The sequence below is a fragment of the Gobio gobio genome (genome assembly GCF_949357685.1).
Source record: "Gobio gobio genome assembly, chromosome: 18".
Taxonomy (NCBI): domain Eukaryota; kingdom Metazoa; phylum Chordata; class Actinopteri; order Cypriniformes; family Gobionidae; genus Gobio; species Gobio gobio.
Genome location: NC_137111.1, coordinates 20,878,537 through 20,890,835, shown reverse-complemented (window position 1 = coordinate 20,890,835; position 12,299 = coordinate 20,878,537). Strand labels below are relative to the sequence as shown.

The 12,299-nt window shown below is 40.2% G+C and overlaps 1 protein-coding gene across 1 annotated transcript in view; it reads right to left on the bottom strand.

Moving 5' to 3' along the window:
- Nucleotides 1-12,299, bottom strand: part of LOC307141793 (protein eyes shut homolog) — a gene marked incomplete at its 5' end in the record, with an annotated part of 116,746 nt that overhangs the window by 27,842 nt on the left and 76,605 nt on the right. The window lies entirely within an intron of this gene.

Here is a 12,299-nt window from a genome sequence, read left to right as displayed (position 1 = left end):
TTGCTGCCAAAACAGCCCTGACCCGTCGAGGCAAACTCGTTGTTGTGCTCCTCAAACCATTCCTTGACCATTTTTGCTTTGTGGCAGGGCACATTATCTTGCTGAAAGAGGCCACAGCCACCAGGGAATACCGTTTCCATGAAAGGGTGTACATGGTCTGCAACAATGCTTAGGTAGGTGGTAGGTGCCAAAGTAACACCCACATGGATGGCAGGACCCAAGGTTTCCCAGCAGAATATTGGCCAAAGCATCACACTGGCCCCATAGTGCATCCTGATTCCCCACACGCACATGGCCATCCACGTGATGTAAAGAAAACGTGATTCATCAGACAAGGCCACCTTCTTCCATTGCTTCGTGGTCCAGTTCTGATGCTCACTTGCCCACTGTTGGCGCTGGACAGGGAGCGTGGGCACCCTGACTGGTCTGTTGCTATGCAGCCCCATATGCAACAAACTGCGATGCACTGTGTATTCTGACACCTTTCTATCAGAACCAGCATTAACTTCTTGAGCAATTTGAGCTACAGTAGCTCATCTGTTTGATCGGACCACACAGGCCAGCTTTCGCTCCCCACAAGCATCAATGAGCCTCGGCCGCCTGTGACCCTGTCGCCGGTTCACCACTGTTCCTTCCTTGGACCACTTTTGATAGATACTGACTACTGCAGACCAGGAACACCCCAGAAGAGCTGCAGTTCTGGAGACGCTCTGACCCATATCATCTAGCCATCACAATTTGGCCCTTGTCAAACTCGCTCAAATCCTTACGCTTGCCCATTTTTCCTGCTTCTAACACATCAACTTTGAGGACAAAATGTTCACTTGCTGCCTAATATATCCCATTCCCACCCACTAACAGGTGCCGTGATGAAGAAATAATCTGTTATTCACTTCACCTGCCAGTGGTCATAATGTTATGTCTGATCGCTGTACAGTATATGCTAGTGCACTCTATACATATTCACATGATTCACTTTTTAAATAACAGGCTTTCATGTCTGGAAAAATGTATATTTACATAATTCCCATTTTGTTATGTTGCTGCCTTATGTTAAACTACATTAAATCACTTTTTTTTCACACAAATGTGTACTCTATACACCATGACAAAGTAAAAAACTGATTTGTGACAACTTTAAAAAGTTGCCAGTCACCGCCGGCATTTTTTATAATTTTCACTAAACTTTCATGGTCCCCAGAATATTTTGGTGTATGAATATCTGAACATGCAATATATCAAAAGAAAGAACAGACCCTCTGATTTTAAACAACAGAACCTGTTTTATTTTATCTTAATGCATTTTTTTTTTTAATTATCAACACTTGAATGTGGGTAAGTTTCATTAAAAAAAAAGCAACATTTTGAGCAAAAAGCTGAGAAAATTGTGTTTTTCCTCAAAGACAACATCAAGATCAGATTCAGAACGATGATCAAAACAGATGGTTATTATGATTACATCCAGTTGGAAGATATCAAATCATCTTTGATATTTTGAGCCAATTTTAGAAGACAAATATTATAGTACATAATACAGTCATAATACTCTGACCAGCTAATAGAAGTCACAAAGTTTGCAAGAATACAAAGTAGAGCTCCGACATGAAGGAAAAATTGCTTCAGTTTTGTTTATTAACCACAAGAGCGGCAAAAGTTACATAGTGTTCCTTTAAATGTAAACAGCAACTGATAATGGATTATATATTACCTCGACGGTAACAAGGTAGATAAAACAACTGACTACACTCGCTGAACCCCTGTTGTAATCTGTAGAGTCCATACTGACCGTGTCTACCCACCCAAGACAGCATCCAAATGAACTTTGGCTTGTTGTTTCAACTTCTGCGGACATCTCCTGCAAATCCATGTTTGTTTCATCTTTCATCCTCAGTCACTTAGTGTATGATTTCCAGTTTATATCTGTCACCATTTACAAAGTCTGTAAGTGATGCCTAGAGTTTTAAAATATGTTCCGATTTCAAAATCTGTGTAGTGTATTCCAGCCTTAAGGCTAACTCTGTATTTTGATGCATTGATCTGTCCTTCTCTGATGAGTTCCCCAGTCCCTGCCGCTGAAAAACCACACTTTACTGTTGGTGTGGTATTGTGCAGGTGATGAGCAGTGCCTGGTTTCCTCCATACGTGATGCTTGGAACTGAGGTTCATCAGACCAGAGAATCTTGTTTCTCCCAGTCTGGTCACTCAGCCATAAAGCCCATGATCGGTGAAGTGTGGCAGTGATGTTTGTCCTTTTGTAAATTTCTCCCATCTCCATTATGATCATGAAGCTCAACAATACGGACCATCAGCTTCTTGGTCACCCATCTAACCAAATCCCTTCTCCATTGATTGCTCAGTTTGAGGCCAGCTCTAGGAAGAGTTCTGGTTGGTCCAAACTTCTTCCATTAAAGATTATGGAGACTACATGCTTCTGTGAACCTTCAATACAGCAGATTTTTTTTGTAGTCTTCTCCAGTTCTGTGTCTTGACACAATCCTGTCACTGATCTCTTTTGGCAGTTATTTTGACCTCATGGCTTGGTTTTTGCTCAGATATGCTTTTTCAGCTATTAGAACTTTTATTGAGAGGTGTGTTCCTTTCCAAATCATACCCAATCAACTGAATTTGCCACAGGTTAACTACACTCGAAGTGTAGTAACATCTACAAGAGAAATTGAAATGCTCCTGAGCTAAATCCCTGTCCCAGATATGATTACTTATGCAATGTAATTATTTCCGTTTTTTTATTTTTAATTCTTAATTAAGTTATCACAAGTTTGCTTTGTCATTATGGTGTATGGAGTGTAGATTAATGTGAAAAAAAAAATGGGGAATACTTTCTTCGTCTTCAAAAGTCTTGGGTGAAAGAAGTCTCTTATGCACACCAAGCACAGGCTTTATTTGATCAGTAAAACAGTAATATTGTGAAATATTATTTCAATTTAAAATAGTTCTCTATTTAAAATTTTTTTTTTTTTTTTTACAAGTTTTATTCCTTAATGTAAAAGCTATTGATAGCCATTACTCCAGTCTTCAGTGTCACATGATCCTTTAGAAATCATTCCAATATGCTGATTTGGTGCTCAAGAGGATTGTTATCATCAATGTTGAAATCAGTTGTGCTTAAGATTTTTTTTATATGTCTTTACTGTCACTGTTGAGAATGTGTACTTGCTGAATAAATGTACACACACACACACACACACACACACACACACACACACACACACACACACACACACACACACACACACACACACACACACACACACACACACACACACACACGTTGGGTTTTCATGTTTTATGGGGACTTTCCATAGGCGTAATGGTTTTTATACCGTACATACCATATATTCTATCCCCCTACACTGCCCCTGCCCCTAAACCTACCCATCACACACACACACACACACACACACACACACACACACACACACACACACACACACACACACACACACACACACACACACACACACACACACACACACACACACACACACACACACACACACACACACACACACACACACACACACACACACACACACACACACACACACACACACACACACACACACACACACACACACACACACACACACACACACACACACACACACACACACACACACACACACACACACAGCCCCTGCCCCTGCCCCTGCCCCTAAACCTACCCATCACAGGAGACATTCTGCATTTTTACATTTTCAAAAAACATCACTTAGTCTGATTTATAAGATGTTTTCCTCATGGGGACCTAAAAATGTCCCCACAAGGATGAGGATTTCGGATATTGCCATCTTTGTGGGGACATTTTGTCCCCATAACGTAGGGATTACCAGTCCCCACACACACACGCACACACACACACACGCAATCTTTGTGGGGACTCTCCATAGACGTAAGGGTTTTTATACTGTACAAATTGTATATTCTATCCCCCTACACTAACCCTACCCCTAAACCTACCATCACACAAAACTTGATGCATTATTACATTTTTAAAAGAACTCATTTGGAATGATTTATAAGCTTTTGTACCCATGGGGACATCAATTTAGGTCCCAACAGTGACATGAGTCCCCATGAGTCTGTGTGCATTCTTCGAGACGGACGGACGGACAGACGCATGCACGCACATACACACGATTAAGAGTGTGTTTATGGGAATAACTTTACCACCAAACTTTACACTATCCAGTCAGGCAAGTACTTTTCTCCTGGGAACCGCCAAACCCAGACTCGTCCATCGGATTGCCAGACAGAGAAGCGTGATGTGTCAATCCAGAGAACATGTCTCCACTGCTCTAGAGTCCAGTGGCGCCGTGCTTTACACCTCTGCATCCAACGCTTTGCATTGCACTTGGTGATGTAAGACTTGCTGATGCAGCTGCTCAGCCATGGAAACCCATTGCTAATCTGAAGGCCACACGAAGTTTGGAGGTCTGTAGCTATTAACTCTGCAGAAAGTTGGCGACTTCTGCACACTGTGCACCTCAGCATACGCTGACCCCGCTCTGTGATTTTACATTTCTGTTGTTCCCAATTGCTTTCACTTTGTTATAATATCACTAACAGTTGACAGTGGAATATTTAGTAGTGAGGACATTTCACGAATGGACTTATTGCACAGGTGGCAACCTATCACGGTACCACGCTTGAATTCACTGAGCTCCTGAGAGCGACCCATTCTTTCACAAATGTTTGTAGAAGCTGTCTGCATGGCTAGGTGCTTGATTTTATACACCTGTGGCCATGGAAGTGATTGGAACGCCTGAATTCAATGATTTGGAGGGGTGTCCCAATACTTTTGCCAATATAGACTATATTATTATATACACACACTATATAAATACAGTATGCAGAATATTATCCAGATAATCTACTCAATTTGCCAAAGAGTGTTAATAAAAAAAGCAAGATGTTAATTAGACACCACTCTAATTTGACAAAAATGTAACCCTGGTATCATACTTGGTTCAGCTCTTAGAAAGACACTGTTGCTAATACGGTTCACAGAGGTCATCCTGAATTCAGTTATATAAAGATGCTTATTTAAATGAACTTTGGTGACCAGGGAGTATTACATAAGGCAGTCAAGAGACTAAGAACACCAAGAAAATTTGTGTGCTTGGGTAGAATGGAGGTGAACCAGAGGTCAATGCTACAAAGCAAGAGAAAGAAGAAAACCACTGAAAATGTTCTGAAAACAAGGCGACACATATCCACTAAACTGAGTCAAACCCCTTCCTGACGCACTCCTCTTCCAGCAGATATAATGAGCTGCCATCACTACTGACCATTTCTGGCTGCAAGGACAGTGAGCTTCTAGAAGCAAACGTGTATGAATAATTTAACAAGGTAAGTGTTCTCCATGTCAGTTTAAATAAGGGAGCATCCAGAGAAGCAGACTGCAGACAAAAAGAGCCTCTGACTTCCGGCTTGCTTTCAGTGTAACCATAGTAATCTGAAATGATTAATAAAGCAATGCAAGCCCAGATATTTAACAATGCTGATCAAAGACAGCATTTTAAATTCAAAGATCTGTAAACGTGACATGAGGCCACGGCTCACTGGAGACCCAAAATGGAGAGGCCGGTCCTCCAAACGTGCTGGATTGCCTGTTTAGTGGGCCAAGCACTCGATTATACACTTGGGCGGGCGTGACACACTCAGTAAAAGAGTTTAGTGCTCAGCTCGACAGCGAGGTGAATGATGTCGCTTTACAGGAATGAAATGAACGGCTGATGTACAGCTGTTCACTCCTGCCCTCCGCATGCTCTAGCCGTTACCCGGTGGAGGTGGGCAAAATCTGTCTCAAAGTCAAAGGATTACAACTGTTAAAGCCATGAATCACTGTCAGAACTCAACACTAGTAAGGAGACTTAAAACAGGAAGCCAGGTACTCCGAATGCCCACATCATGCTCAAATTCAGTCATATACGTTTTTGGAAAGTTTAAGTGGATGAGAGAGAAAATGGATGAGGACATCTGAGGTGAAATACCATGTTGGGAGATGACAATGGAGAGAGAAATGACTGAGCAGAAGCAAATGCAAGGAAAGAGGGAATATGTTTGAGAACCATCTGTTGAGAAAAACTAGCCTGCTAACATCAGCTGCTGGCTTGGAGAAAAGGCCCATTCTTTGCGTCAACATGGTCCATTTGCTTGCCTCAGCTAACTGGGATTACCATTAGGATATCTTCCAGGGCTATTATCTGCCTCACATGAGTGCAGCTAGTTTTACCCTTTTAAAGTAAATGTGGACTGTTATTTCGTTCTTGACGCAGAGGCTAAGTACTCCGCATGTGACGTCACAAAAGAAAATAAAAGCCGCTGCCTTTCAGACTAAAAATGAATGATTACATACAAAATATCTGACCAGCATATCAAAAGAATCCCATGTGATCAAAGAGAAAACAGTTGATTTGTTTACAGGAAACCTGGAGGAGAAGATAAAAGAAAGAACCACAGAAAAAGACCATTCAAACACAAACCAAATGTCGCGACTGGACTGCTCAATGGCTCATCACATAAAGGTCAGTGGCGGGGCTAATGCTAATGTTGGTTCTTAAGATATATAAAAAATAATAATTCACAGAGCATTTTAGTGAGATTTCTGGCTTGCTTTCAGTGTAACCATAATCATCTGATTAATAAAGCAATGCAAACCCAGATATTTTAACAGTACTGAACAAAGACAGCATTTTAAATTCAAAGATGTGTAAACGCGTCATGAAACCACGGCTCACTGGAGACCCAAAATGGAGAAGCCGGTCCTCCACAGGGGATCACTTCTGTTTTCTTTATTATTTCCAATGGCGGATTGTTTGAGAGGGTTGGAAAGGACAAGTAGCGGGAGCCAACTTTCTGTTGACAGCGTTGCATCGGTTTGAATGCTGTATCATGTCTTCATATGCCTTGTCAAAATTAAATCGAAAGCAAGCTAAGATCATCAGTCTTCCTACAGAGTGCAAACGAGTCACAAACCATTCCACTAGCCTCTATGTGGCTATTGGATGCTGTTATTATTAGTCAACAGAAAACGGCGTTTTGTTTTCAAAGACGTGGATTGCGAGAAGAAACGGACACGAGATGCACAGCACTTGGACCGGTATGTGAATCAGATTATTTATCTGCTTGCTACTTTTCTATTGAAGACACAATAGCTGTTTGTGCTTGATGTGTAGAGCGGATCTGTTTGTTTGGATAAACTACGGTGGACTGGAAATGCAGAGTTTATGTCATGTGTGTTACATGCAGCGCTGGGATTTACACACTTTTCGTGTGTGATTAAACGGATTGCTTTGAAAGTTGTATGTGCCGCTGAGATTATTTGATGAGATAAAATGGATGAAGACGTGGCTGATGCAGTTACTGAGAGCAAAAGGGAGCATAATATCACAGCAAATGCTTGGGGGCCCTATCTTGCACCCAGCGCAATTGACTTTGTACACCGACGCATGTGTCATTCCTATTTTGCACCCGCGCAAAGCGCGCTTTTCCCTCCACAGAAGCACGTCGCTAAACTAGTGAATGAACTTGCGCTCCCTGGGCGGTTCAGCGCAAAAAAGGAGGCGTGTTCCGGCGCAAACAATCCCTGGTGCTATTTTGCTGTTCCATTAAACAATTGCGCCACTGACCAGAAAAAACCTAGTCTAAAGTCAGTGGCGCGTTGCGCGTTGTTCATTATGCTATTTTAAGGGCGCATGCTTGACCATAATGTATAGCGTGCACAACGCGCATACACTTTGCTCATGTAATCTACACAGATGCAACAGTTATTTTTGCAAATCATAAATTGTTACACTAAAAAAATATTAACACATGAGATGACGGAAATCATTGTGGTGTGCCACGAAGATGTGAAAAAATAGGCATAAATCTAGCTTACAAATGATTCAGGCTAATTGTAATAATTAAGGATAAGACCTGTTTGCCCAATAGTGGCAAGACATATATGTATATAAGGACATCTGACAAATTGGTTTGTCCGTCAAGAACCAGGAACAAAAATCGACTGAAAAACTGAAAAAACTGAAAGACTGAAAAAAAAAGACTGTGAAATCACCTTTACCATAATGTACAACATTACAACTTCACTTCTCTGTCTTTCACTGCTCTTAAAAGAACATCAGTCTCCTCGGCTGTGAACCGTTCCTGGCGTGCGCCTGGTAAATACGCCATAATAATAGCAATCCATAATGGAACTTGCGCACCTGCTTTTAAAGGGAATGTTGGATGACGCTCGGATTGGTTTATTCACGTTACGCCCAAACCACACCTATGAATAATGAAGCTACTTCAGACCAACCCATTTTAGATTTGCGCCGGGCGCAAGAGCCATTTATCCCGCCGGGAAAATAGCAACAGCGCCGAGACCTGCCCACAAAGTTACTTGCGCTTCGCGTTTTGACACTTGCGTTTCAGATCGTTAAAATAGGGCCCTGGGAGTTAAAGGTTGAATCGCAACAAAGGGACTGTAAATCCATAGTGAATAAAATAAAAATAAATGTGCAATGCAAATGCTTATGCAAAATTATGAAAATTCATCTAAGGTTTATTCTTTACTAGAAACACTGAAACTTGATGATGCCACGAGATTGTGATTCCTTTACTCAGAGCCGGCCCAAGGCATAAGCGAACTAAGCGGCTGCTTAGGGCCACCCTTGCCACCAGGGGGCCCCCAAGCACATGAAATGACTTTTTGCAGTATTTCATGATGATTGAAATTGCGAAATGACCTTAAACAATTACTAAATAAACTGCAAAATGTTCAGTTTTCTAATATATGCAAGGATTGATTCTGAAAGCACTGCACGAGCTCACGGCGCCATCGGCCAGAACCTATTCACTTGTTAGCCAGGGTTCAAAGTCCAAGTGCGAGAAAACCAGCGCTGAAACGTAACGTTACTAGTCAGTTGCCCGGTAACCTTTTTATGAATGGATGGATTTGAGAATGTGATATGGTTTAGTGCAAATATCTTGTCTGACGTGCTGCATGTTTTGGACAGAGTACAGCATAGCTTCCAGTTTCTCAGTAAATATTTTTCTGCAAGTGCTATATCGTCCCCTTGGAATTATAAGTTGTGTAGCCTATATTTTGGAAGTTTTTATTTAGAAAATAAAAAGGTTCTTTCTACACAGTCGAATGGAATGTAAATTTTTTTATTTTATTTCCACCAAAATAAAAGCTCTGTTTAATGTTTGAAAGAAATCAACATTTCTTGTTTTTAAAAGAAGTCTCTTCTGCTCACCAAGGATGCATTTATTTGATCAAAAATACAGTAAAAACGGTAATATTGTGAAATAGTATTATAATGTAAAACATCTGTTTTATATGTGAATATATAGTAACGTGTAATTTATTCCTGTGATCAAAGCTGAATTTATCATCATTACTCCAGTCTTCAGTGTCACATGATCCTTCAGAATTCATTCTGATTTGAGGATTTGATGCTCAAGAAACATTTATGATTATTATCAATGTTGAAAACAGTTGTGTACAATATTTTTAGGATTTTTTGAAAGCTTTCTATTTCAGAGAAATCCTGTTCTTTTGAACCTTCTATTCATTAAAGAATCCTGGGGAAAAGTGAGCATATTCAGCATATGAGACTACTTAATTTTTATTTTTATTTTTAAAGTACATATCCAAGTCCGGACTGTAGTACAGTAAGGCTTTGAATATTAACATCTGACAACTCTTGTTGGTTTGCTACTGTTACAATTAAAAACCGTATAAGGGTAAAACCATTACAGCAAGACATGATGAAAGCAACACAGCTACAACTACTAAAATTGATACTGGGTGTGCGAATTATCAAGAATTGACAATAGTCAATCGTATTGGTGATCGTATAGCACAAATAAAATTGTGCTAAGGGCCCCATAAGGGCTTGTGCCGGCCCTGCCTTTACTTCCTGTTGAACAAATAAAGCAAAATGAATGGTATGACTCAACAAAGAACCCTTCCCTGGGAATATATAAGATGTGGAGCAATGGCTGTCTGATCTTAAACTTAAGAAAACTTCACTGACTCCAACCATAGCAGTAGTGTCTAAACAGAGTAATGGATGTCCACTGTCATCTCATTCTGCAATAGATGGAATACAGACAATGACAATGGATGTTCAAGGGCAAACTCCTTTAAATGATGGTCTGCTACTGCAATCTTTGATGCAAATTCACAAAAGACTGAATCAAAGAGAGAAATGTAATGCACTGACTTGTGAGCATTTCATGGATGAGATCAAACCAACCGATAGGATCTCAAATGTATACAGCAAAAGAGCTCTTCTTCTGGTTTACAATCCAGTAGATCATCTACATAATTTGCTCGTCTTCAAGCTGAAGCTAAAGTGGCGGTTTTATTTGCCAGTCAGCAAATGCTGCAACAGAAGCATGCAGTGGAAGAGTGTTTAAGCAAGAAGGAGGAACAAGTTGATCTTCAAACTAAATTAGCTATGTCTATGGCTATAGTTAATGTGTACAGGTCTGCTGCATCAGAATAAAGCATACATTTGGAAGTAAGAAAATCAAGAAAGGAAAATGATGAAATTATCTCCTCCAATCTGATGGCAGTTGCATCAGTTCAAGCTGACACACATTTTGAGTCACAGTCTCTGCCTGTTAATTGTTTGACAAGAGGTGCAACTAATAAGGTAAGTAATTCTCAGTTTCACTCTGTGAAAATATCTTCAGCATACATGGACAAAGTGCATTCTTGGAAGGCCATAAAACCTGAGGATACAAAGGCTTTACAAGATTATCTTGTCCAGTCTTCCAGTATGTGTTAAATTTAAGGATGAGAACAAGATTGTGGAAACCTCTTTAGGTCTGGGCAGTTTGGCAAACTTCTGTACGGAAAGTCTCATGAATAAGCTTAATCTTTCCAGCCAAAAAAAACAAACAAACAAAAAACCCTGAATCAAGATAAATTGTTTACCAGTTATGTTCTCAAGGATCTAGAAGTTGCTGGATTTTATCAGATACATTGTTCACTTCCTGAGGTATATACCCAGAAAAGTATGCCAGTATCTAAATCTAATATTCCCATGCAGAGCGATATTGTTCGATGGCCTTATATAAATCACATACACTTGCCCTCAATTGAAGCAGGAGTTTAACTTGATTGGAACAAATGTACTTTTACTTGATTGGAACAAATGTACTAGAGGCACTGGAGCCATGGCAGTTTGTTCACAGTCAAAAGAATGGACCATATGAGGTAAAAAACATACTTGGATGGAAAAGGAATGGAAAAGAATGGAACTTTCACCTCACGTGACTGTAAACAGGATTTCTGTCTCGAAATTGGATGAGCTTTGGAAACAACAGTTTAAGACTGATTTCCCTGAAAATGCCCTGGACGAACTGGTAGGGATGTCTAAAGAAGATAATCAGTTCATGGATCTTTTGATTCAGTCTGTAAAACTGATAGATGGTCATTACTGCATTGGTTTGCCGGTCAAGAATAAAGATGTGGTCCTTCCAAACAACAAAATAGTTGCAGAACAGCTGGCACTAAACCTGCAAAGGAAATTCAGGAAAGACTCTGCCTTTAAGGCATATTACTGTATACAGCTTTCATGGAAGATGTAATTTCCAAAGGATATGCGGAAAATGTACCTGTAAAGGAACTTGAGAGGCATGATGGTCGTGTGTGGTATATACCTCGTCGTGGGGTTTACCATTCGAAAAAGAAAAAGATCAGGGTTGTTTTTGAATGTAGTGCCTCATTTCATATCATTGAATGGACAACTACTTCACTTACCTTAAAAGCAATTTAATATGTGTTCTTATAGGATTCAGAATGGAGTCTGTTGCCTTAATGACTGACATTGAATCTATGTTCCATCAGGTGAAGGTTCCTGCAGAAGATTCTGATCTTTTAAGGTTTCTATGGTAGTCAAAAAGGCGACTTGAGAAAAGAATTTAAGGAATTCAGGATAGTTGTACATCTATTCAAAGCTTTTTCATACCCAAGTCGGGGATGTTCTAATTATTCACTTAGGAAATGTGCATAGGTCTATGAAGATTTGATTAATTGCAGGACATAAGAGGTCACCGGAATCACTTCTATGTGGGTGATTGTCTTACTTCTGTGCCCACAGAATCTGATGCTATTCAACTACACAAGGAACTCCATGTAATTTTGCTAAAGGTGGATTCCATTTGACCAAATTAATTCCATACCAGAAGAAGACCGGGTGAAAGAAGTAATGGACCTTGACTTGAACCATTATGTACTTCCGATGGAAAAAGTACTAAGTGTGCCGAATCTGACA